The following is a 10,002-nucleotide window of genomic DNA, read 5'->3' as shown; positions in this document are numbered from 1 at the left end:
GCAGTTATGAGCCCACTCCTATGCTTGCAAAATGTTGGAAAGGTGGAAACTACAGTTGTAAACTCCAACACAAGGATGCTGACAGAAGCCCCTCTAAAAAACCCTAGACAATTTGCCATCCTGGCCCCCAAATTGTGGAATTGTAGATTGGCTATTTTTGGCAAAGAGCTTTGGTGTAGAGGGGAAAAAGAGCAGCCTAAGTACAGAGTGAAAGCCAAGGTCAAGTTTATTAATGACGGTTCAAGTGGTTAACTGTGGAACTCCCTGTCACACTTAGAACTACAGACTCACTCCCTAGCTTACGCCGTGGACTGAAGACTCACCTCTTCAGACTCCAAACTAAACCCATAGCACTACTGTAACCCTTCCCTTCCCTCGATGACCACACATGAAGTTAGATAGCATTTTTTTTTAGGTTTTAGAAAAGTATTTTTACTGCTTACATGCGTGGTCTACCTATGTTAATGTTTTTCTAGATTGATATTCCTATGCATTTGTTGTATTGCTGTTGATGACATGTACTGACATATTATCTTGCTTGTTATATTGATGTATTACCTGCTAGGGCTGTGAAAATGTGCCAAAAATAGCATTTGAATATTCGGCCGAAAATCCACCGTTGATTCGAATAAATTCGAATATTCGAAAATATAGAATAATTCGAAGCATTCGCAATTCGAAGCTGTTTATTCTAATCTTTTTTTTTTTCTTTTTTTTTTAAGAAACCTTTTTCTTTAATTTATTTTATTTGCATTGTTATATTGCTGTTGGTGTACTGACATATTAACGTGTTTATTATTGTGATGTGTTATCTGCTTATTGTAAATCGCTTTGGATTAAAAGCATCTGCTAAAATGCCTAAACTGTAAACTGTAGAGACAGTCGCGGTCGTGCAGCCAGGTCCGCGTTGGTCAGGGACGTGCCGTGCAAAGAATGTTAAGAGAGGCAGGGGCTGACATTTCTAAAAGGGCATTTTGGCGGACAATTCTCTCTTAAAAGGGCAGGGGCTCAAGCCCCGTTTGATGTCTGTGTGCACGCAGCTGCCAGCATAGCATCGTCGTTGCGAAGCGTCACACTCACAGCAGCAGCCTGTGATGGAGTTGGAACAGCCACGACATGAAACGAGCAATTATAATCACACCAATGGAGTATGTTTTGGTTTGAACCAAATTAGGTAGTCTACAACTTCTACAAGAGTGTGACGGAGGGAGTTTTACCGTGGCTGCGTGCGGGGAGAATAACTCGTGAGAGAAGAAATCCATGCTTTGTGTTTTTCGGTGGAGAAGTCTCGTTGTCCGGCTTCCCGTCACTACCAAATGCGTCGCCCGTTTCAGATAGACTCGTTAATCATTCTGAATCAAGTTTAAAAGCACTGCAAGGCGAGTGCATCTCTCCACCGTCGGAATGGAGAGAGCTCCCCTCCCCTGCGCGGAGCGGACGACGGCCATGCAGTGACAGTGTGAATGGAAAGTTAAGCAGCTGGAGGTTTATTCTTCGCCGTATGACGGTGTTGCTAAATAGGCACCCTTAATGTACAAGCCCACAGCGTATTGGATCAGCGACGCATTGTGGACTTGTAGATCAGCCCACTTTTGCAGCAGCTAATGGAGACTTCTGCCTTGCGAGACCAGGGACCTTTTAACGTTCCATGCGCCCAGAATCTCGCGAGAAGTGCGGTAGATTTTTTTTAATTAAATATAAATTAATTCGAAGCTCAAGATTTTACTTTCGAATATTCTTTTATTGTTAACATTCGAACGAATATTCGAATAAAGAATATTCTTTCACACCCCTACTGCTTATTGTAAGTCGCTTTGGATCAAGAGTGTCTGCTAAATCCCTAAATTGTAAATTGTAATTGTACATTTTAAGATTACATTTTAATCATGAGCTCTGACCATGACATAAAGTGGTACCTGCTGTTCAGCATTGCTAGTTGTTCACCGGGGCAGCAACAAGCATCATTGTCACCCATCTAATGCTGCTCTCTTCCTCCATACAGGAGTTCATCCACTTGACTTTATCTAAAACTCAGCGGAAGACTCCCACAGTGATGCACAAACATTACCAGATCCATCGCATTTGACACTTCTACATGCGCAAAGTTCACACAGCAGAACTACCATGACAGACTCAGCCAAATCCTCACCACTTCCCCAAGCTGGATGTACTGTAAGTTAAATTAAAAGACACAAAGTCTACCCCTCTCCTTTTTCTACCTTTCATGTGAGTGGTTAAAGGAGTAGTTTACCCCAAATATAACTTATTTTTTATTGATTACTCACCCCATGCAGACTTGAATTCATGGATATATATATTTTTTGCATTCCTAATCCAATAATTTGATGACCAGCATTGGTTCCCTATGGAGACACTAAGAGCCTGCTTTTCTTCCCTAATCCCTATGGAGATCAAATTATTGGCAAAGGAATGCAACAAAACCCAAACAATCCATGAATTCTCGAAACGTCTCCATGCGGTGAGTAATCGATAGGGTAAAAAAGTCTGTTTTTTAAGGGCTATACAAATAAATTGGACTCCACTTTCAGTTTTCCCTCATTATAGTGTATATGTTTTGTAATAGTAATCAAAATCTACAAAGTAACTAGTAGCTAAAGTTGTCAAAGAATTGTAATGGAGAAGTACAATATTTGCCTCTGTGTAGTGTAGTGTTGTCAAAAATATCGATTTATCGAAAAGTATCGATTTTGAATATAGTATTGATTTTCAATATGACTTTTCCATAGTATAGATAATATCGATACTCCGTTTTACCTCTCGTTGGTGTTTACACAAACGTTACTTTTATGTGTATCCTTCCTATTTTGGCTTATTCCTAGTTATTTTAAAGGCCTATTTGTACTTAGAATGTGAAAACATCAAAGGCAGGCCTTTAAAAAGTGCACTACCATCTACCTCAAGAAGTTCTGTATTTTTCTTTAAATGAAAATTATCATTTTTTGCACTAAAATAGTTGTAGTTGCGTGGTATCGAAAATGGTATCGAGTATCGAAAATGTTCAAAATATTGTATCGAAGTTAGAAATCCAGTATCATGACAAGCCTAAGTGTAATACTTTATTACATTTCTTTTCAATTGCCCACGTTGTCTAGTTGCACTGGTAGAAAATCCTCCCAGTGTGTTTTGTATTCAATGAGCCATGCATAATTAACTGCTCTGAGATTGTCTATTTGTTGCTAGGAAGATTCATTAACAGATACAACAAGGCTTTGAATCTTATAAAGGTGACATATACATCAATGTGATTGTTTAAGGGAGATGAGTGACAGGTTATATGACATTAGTTTATTCTGCATCGGTCCTCAATCTGACATGATTCTTTTTTAATAAATTATTTTCTATTTGACTAGTAACGGTGTGATTATCCAACATTTCCCGAATCCAATTTATCAATAGAGCAGAGAAGTATTGTGATGTTTTAGGAATGCAACAAATAATGATGAACAATGAATGATAATATCTAATACAATAGCAACCCTCCAGTCAATCCTCCAGTTCTTAGGCAACACAGAAGGGGGGGACTTTTTTCTTATTTCCACATAACAACTCAAACTTAAAGGTATATTAATGACAGTTCAATTTGAAAATGGGTGGTTCTCCTCTTTAAGTGTGTCTGCAAAATGCCTAAATCGTAAATTGAAACACACATTTAGTAATCAAATCACATTTCACTCCATCAAATTATATCTGATGATTGCATGATGCTAATTATTTCCATTCTGGATATAATAATAATAATCAGATTTGGGCTGACAGTGAACACAGGTTCAGTGAACCTGTCTGTGGTTAAAATGAATGTTCAGAGTAGTTGGAATTTGTATTTGCAAGCAGTATTTTAAATAGTGTTTGTTTGTTCCAGTCTACTATGGAGATGCACACGATGGAGCTGACGTTCCTCGACCACCGGCCTTCTGAGATTGCTGCTGCTTCCCTGTTCCTCTCCCAGCTGCTGCTGGATGGCCTGTCATGGGTGAGTTGACTAGTGGGACCAATGGAGGGACAGGGATATGTTGGCTTATATATTAGTACAGATGGCTAGCTGGACACTTTGTCTTTTGGTTCTAGTTGTTTTTGCTTCATGTGTGTTACAGACTCCTACAGAGCAGTACTATTAATGATGAGGCTCACCTACAGCCAATCATGCAGCACATGGCCACGAATGTAGAGGTCGTCAACGAGTGGAAAACAGAGCTCCAGGTAATTTGCTAAACACAGGGTTCCCACGGTCATGAAATTCCTGGAAATATTTTGAAATTAGAAAAAAAAAAAATCCAGTACTGGAAAAGTTTTGGAATTCATAAAGGGTCCTGGAAGGTCCTGGAAAAAAATAGCTATGCATTGTCTTTGGTTATTGATTTTGTTAATACCTCTGAAATGACAAATTAAACATGGGCCAAGTTGTTAAATATTAGAGGCAGAAATTGTGAAAATAGCCGATCTACATGCTCACAACGCCTCGCGTATAAAACAGTGTTATACAAAATTCCTCAACTCTTAGTGCTCGTCAGGGTCCCCAGTTCAAATATGATTATTTCGGGGGTCACGGCCTGAAAAGGTTGAGAACCACTGCCATACACTACCTGTCTTTGGGCATTGCGCATAGGAGTAAGCGACTCGTTATTGAGCTGAATTATTGTTATTTATATAGTCCTGGAAATTGGGTTAAATATTCTGTAAAAGGTTTGGAAAAGTTTTGGAAATTCATTGGTAAAAATGTGGGGGAACCCTGGGTCCTGTACATTGCTCCTTCTAAGTGCTGGAAAGGTCATTATTACCACAAAGCCAGAATAATCCACCCCCCCTCCCCAATGACATAATCAGTGACGTGCTGGGCCCCTGATTCAGCCCGGGAAAAAGAGTTGTAGAGGCCCTCATTGCGCTATAGAGAGAGATCTCTCTCTATAGCACTGCTGCTACTCAAAGATTTGCCATTTCAGATCATGACAAGTGACAAGCCAGTGGGCCAATTACATGAGTTATATTTCGTCATTGTCGGGTGGAAACCTTGTATGTCCAAAACCGTTTGTTTTGTATTTATCATTTAAAAAATGAATTAAACTAGTGAAAACAGCCGATCTACAAGCACACAACGCCTCGCACCGCGAGGCGTTGTGTGCTTGTAGATCTGCTGTTTTCACTACTTTTGTGCAACGGCCTTGTATGATGAAGCAGGGCTTTGCTTTGCGAAACAATTTACACATTTGAAACTTGGAGTTACGAGGTTTCTGCCCGACAGTGACAATTTACTTTATTGGCCACCCAGCCCCCAAAATGGAACGAAGGCCGACATTTAATTTTTCATTTTTTCCTAATGGCCGGGCTGGACCGGCCGGGTATGAACCGGCCGTTCGGGAGTTATCCCGCTTTGCCCCAATGGCCAGCACGTCCCTGGACATAATATACCAGTCATACAATAATACCCAACTCCTGTCTCCATCCCTCTTGCAGCCCAAGAAGAAGAACATCTCCCATAATGTCTTCGCCTCTTCGGCACCCAGTTTGGCCGGCTGCACATGCAGAAGCAGGACTTGAGCAAGCTGCAGTCACGTAAGATGAAGTGCCTAAAAATAAATCTGACTGTTCTGATATTAAGATTATTGGCTTGAGTATTCTGAACTGCCCGTATCCCTCCAATGTGCTTCAAAGGCGGAACAAACAACAAGCATTTCCCTAATGCCAAGATGGACCAATTATATGAAGAATACATTTTAAAGGAATTGTTGAAGACTCCTTTTAACTGTTCTGCTGCTGTTGACGACGCTCACCGTCATTGAAAGGGTTAATACCATGGCGCCGTTGACGGTGAGGACTGTCAATCTTACTGTATATACAGTAAAGATATTATTACTTACTGTACGTCGCTCCGGTAATGTCCGCGATTTGTTTACAACGCACGTCGGGCGTGCACGCGAAGTGAAGCTCCTCCATAGTAAATCCATTGAGAGGCCCATGAAGAAACTTCAATAACTCATAAAAGACATTTGTATACAAAGAGGGGTCTCCACTCTGCACACTCTAGACTCGGGATGGGCGCAGCCATGTTTCCCTTCTGGACCCACACTGTCATGTGACTAGATGACGTAATCGTTGCCGTCAAGTGATAATCCAAAAAAACAAAAACAACCCCCTTCCAGCCCTTCAAAATAATAGCGGCGGCCTATGGAGGAAACGGCGTGGCACCGAGGCACCAAGCAAACCTTCAGATTAAGAGGCAGTAGTTGTGTTAATGCTATACTGTATTGTTGCTGTTAGGCAGAAACCTTTTATGAATTTGTTCTGTTGTCTCTATCGCCCCCTAGCTTTCATATATTAACTCTCAGATCGCAGTATTATTATACAACCTGGTAGATTGCAACAGGTTAAAACTGTTTTGAGTTAGTACAGTGAGGACGGGTGCCCACTGGACTAGTGGTCCAGTCGCATACCACATAGGCTCTGATGCCTGACAGCGTGTCGCGGGTTCGAGTCCCGTTCCAGACGACCTTTGCTGCATGTCACTCCCCATCTCTCTCCCCCGTTCAGGTCAGTCTACTACTGTCCTCTCAATAAGGTATAAAAGCCCAAAACTAAAAAAAACGTTAGTACAGCAAGGACTGAATATAGCAGTCACACTGTCTGTAATACTGGAGAAAGATGATAGTAAGATATCTTCTTCATCATAAACATCATTATCCATCGTCATTGTCAGATTCTACAGACAGTAGCTGGATTAATTATTAACTGTTTACATGCGTTTTTTAAAGATATTTTTGGTGTCCTTTCTGCCTTTATTGATAGTACAGTAGGTAGACATGAAACAGGGAGAGATGGGTTTTGATGTGCAGCGAAGGTCGTCGGGATCGGGACCCGAACCCAGCTGTGTGTTTCAGGGACGTGCTGGGCCCCTGATTCAGCCGGGGAAAAAGAGTTGGAGAGGCCCTCATTGCGCGCTATGGAGAGAGATAGCGCTGCTGCTACTCAAAGATTTGTGACAAAGTGACAAGCCAGCGGGCCAATTACATGAGTTATATTTCGTCGTTGTCGGGTGGAAACCTTGTATGTCCAAAACTGTTTGTTTTGTATTTATCATTTTAAAAATGATTTAAACTAGTGAAAACAGCCGATCTACAAGCACGGTGCGAGGCGTTGTGTGCTTGTAGATCTGCTGTTTTCACTACTTTTGTGCAAAAGCCTTGTATGGTGAAGCAGGGCTTTACTTTTAAAAATGTACAAATTTGAAACTTGGAGATACAAGGTTTCTGCCCGACAGTGACGATTTACTTTGTTGGCCGCCCAGCCCCCAAAATGGAACGAAGGCCTACATTTTATTTGTATTTTTTTCCTAATGGCCGGCTCGTCCCTGGTGTGTTTATGTGCAAAATGGAATATTTCAAATGTCAAGAAGCTGAGCAAACATAAAAGTAGACACGTTGGGTCGCGTCTCCACAGGAGGGCAGAGCACCAGCAGGTAGCACCAAGACCTAACCATAACCCTAACCTAACCTAGCAAATGATAATCTGCCCACGCTGGTGAAATGCTAACCTGCTCCCCCGTGGCTAACCTGCTGACGCTGGTGAAAGCTAACCTGGTGAAATGCTAACCTACGGGACGGCAAGAGAGATTGCCCTTACTGCATAATTCACCTATGATCTCAGCCAATCAGTGTGGCACTCATTTTCATTCTGTTTTGATTTGACTCATTACGGCTTTCAACTGTATTCAATTGCCCTTTTATAAATGTGTTACTCTTAATTGTTTTAATGTTTTGTGTCTTGTTGTTTTCCCCATAGCTCACTTGATGCAGTGCAGCACCAGGACTCACTGGAGCAGACACTATTCTCTCCACAAGAGGATTAATATGCAGTAACACACTGTGTTTCAAGCCCCATTCTGCAATCTGCACTGTGAGTACTGTTATGTTTATTTATTCTCTTAACCTTTTATAATATAATCAGGCCTTTGTTGTTTTCCATTGTTTGAGGGCACAAAGGCCAAATGCCAGGGCAGGAATGCCATCAAATAAAACAAGATTTTAGTCCTTTGAAATAATGTATTTAAGGGTTAAGGATGATTTTAAATGTAATATACTATGTTGGGAAATAAATACATTGGTATTTACAATTTGATCCATCAACATGACAAGAAAGAGACACTGGTGTCTACATGTTGGCAAGACAGAGACAGAGGAGAAAGTGGTACAGTCAGCTTGGGCATTAAGGCCACTGTGGCCTCAGGTCATGGCATCTTTTGGAGGGGCACAAGGCCAAACTGAGGGGCAACGACGGCCATGGTCTTCATGGTCTCCCTGAAATTGCTGAATATAATGTAATTATTCTTAGTGCTATTAATGTTTTGGTGTAAATATGTTGTGCCTTCTTATTTATTGTCTTCTATAGTGACAAAGTACATTGTGAAGTGGCACACAACAGTCCCATGTGGTGTGCAGAATGGGAGCCATTTTGTGAGCGGCCTGAACACTGCATATGGACCTATGGAGGAGAGCAGCCATTATTCCAGTTGTTTCATGACCGGGAAATTGCTCCTTTATCAAGGTGAGCCTGAGTGTCCTGTCAGTGCCCTGTCATTCTCAGTGTTAAAGTTCTCAGTCCTGGGGACTGATTTCAGTCTTGAGGATTCCATAGGGGCTGTTTCTGAGATCAGTGCAGATCTGCAAATGAATAAGGGGGAGGTGTAGCGATGAATGACAAAGTCAGCAAAACGCCAGTGAAGCAGTGTTGTTTTTGACAGCAAATTTTGATTTCGTTTTAGTCATAGTCTTTTGAATAAAATTTAGTTTTAGTCATAATTTATTCACCTGAAAAGTTTTAGTTTTAGTCTAATTTTATATATATATAATATCATAAGATTTTAGGCGACTAAATCTAGAGTTGATTTAGTCAACTGAAATGTATTTTGGCAGGCCTTGATGGCATCGTAATGACTGATTTTACACTTGGTTGCGTGCTGAAAATAGCACATCTACAAGCTCACAATGCGTCGTAGTGCGATGCGTTGAGAGCTTGTAGATCAGCTATTTTCAACACGCAACACCTGAGAGCAACCAAACACAAAATGACTCTCTTCTCCACTAGTCCCTCCCTAACATTTTAGTCTAGTTTTTATTTTGTTGACGAAATTGTCAATGTATTTAGTCTTAGTTTTAGTCATCACAGCTGAGCTAAGTATTTATTTCGTTTTTATTTTGTTTTTGTCAGTGAAAAAAACGCAGTCGACAAACATTTTTCGTCATAGTTTTAGTCGACGAAATCAACACTGCAGTCAAGTGATCTCCTAACAAAAAAAAAGCAGTTATAATTTCAAGATATGAGTATTTGAAATGGCCAGACTAGCATAGAATACAACAGAACGTCAGAAGATACTTCTATGAAATGAATCATGGATTGGCACACACACATTCAGTGAAGGCAGTTCAGAACTTAAGCGAAACACCCCAAATATTGGTATGTTTCAAAATATTGGTGTTTCAAAAATCACATATTGGGACTTGGTCTGAAATTAATTTTCAGTCTTGGGATATTTTTTGGCTTTATTCCCTGTGCTGAGGTCTTCTGTAGTGAACAAAAATGATTCCACCGTCTGTTTGATGCCTGTTTACTTTTCAGTAACAGCAACGCTCTGTAGTCATTCCCCGCATTTTCAATTACAGGGACACTTCTATATTTCATATTATTTTTATCTCTGTTATCCCGATCTTTTGTGCTTGGGACCCCAATAAGAGAAGATTTGTGTTAAAAGAAATTCTAAATGATTCAACATGCTTTACAAGATTATTCTATAATAATAACAAAGCGCTTTGTCAGCTTGTGGATCGTCCATTTTTGAATGGCTGACTATTAAAATAGGATTAAAGTGGTTAAACTGATTGTGATGCTATATTATACAATGTGCCTGGTGACCCTATGTGCCCCACTTTGAAAACCACTGGCACCAGCACAATAACCCTGGCTATACTGTACTTGTGAATAAACTGTGTTCACTGA

The 10,002-nt window shown here is 40.6% G+C and overlaps 1 protein-coding gene across 1 annotated transcript in view; it reads left to right on the top strand.

The window, feature by feature from the left end:
- Nucleotides 1–1,995: 1,995 nt before the first annotated feature.
- The window catches only part of LOC308281047 (uncharacterized protein), a 34,351-nt gene continuing 26,344 nt past the window's right edge, over nucleotides 1,996–10,002 (top strand). The window contains exons 1-6 of the mRNA XM_080721115.1: nucleotides 1,996–2,172; nucleotides 3,881–3,991; nucleotides 4,113–4,218; nucleotides 5,470–5,568; nucleotides 7,792–7,905; nucleotides 8,398–8,553. The gene's annotated coding sequence lies outside the window, so the exon portion shown is untranslated. The remainder of the gene's footprint in view (nucleotides 2,173–3,880; nucleotides 3,992–4,112; nucleotides 4,219–5,469; nucleotides 5,569–7,791; nucleotides 7,906–8,397; nucleotides 8,554–10,002) is intronic.

Source organism: Nannobrachium achirus (genome assembly GCF_963921795.1).
Source record: "Nannobrachium achirus genome assembly, chromosome: 3".
Taxonomy (NCBI): Eukaryota; Metazoa; Chordata; class Actinopteri; order Myctophiformes; family Myctophidae; genus Nannobrachium; species Nannobrachium achirus.
This window is presented reverse-complemented; position numbering and strand designations above follow the sequence as displayed.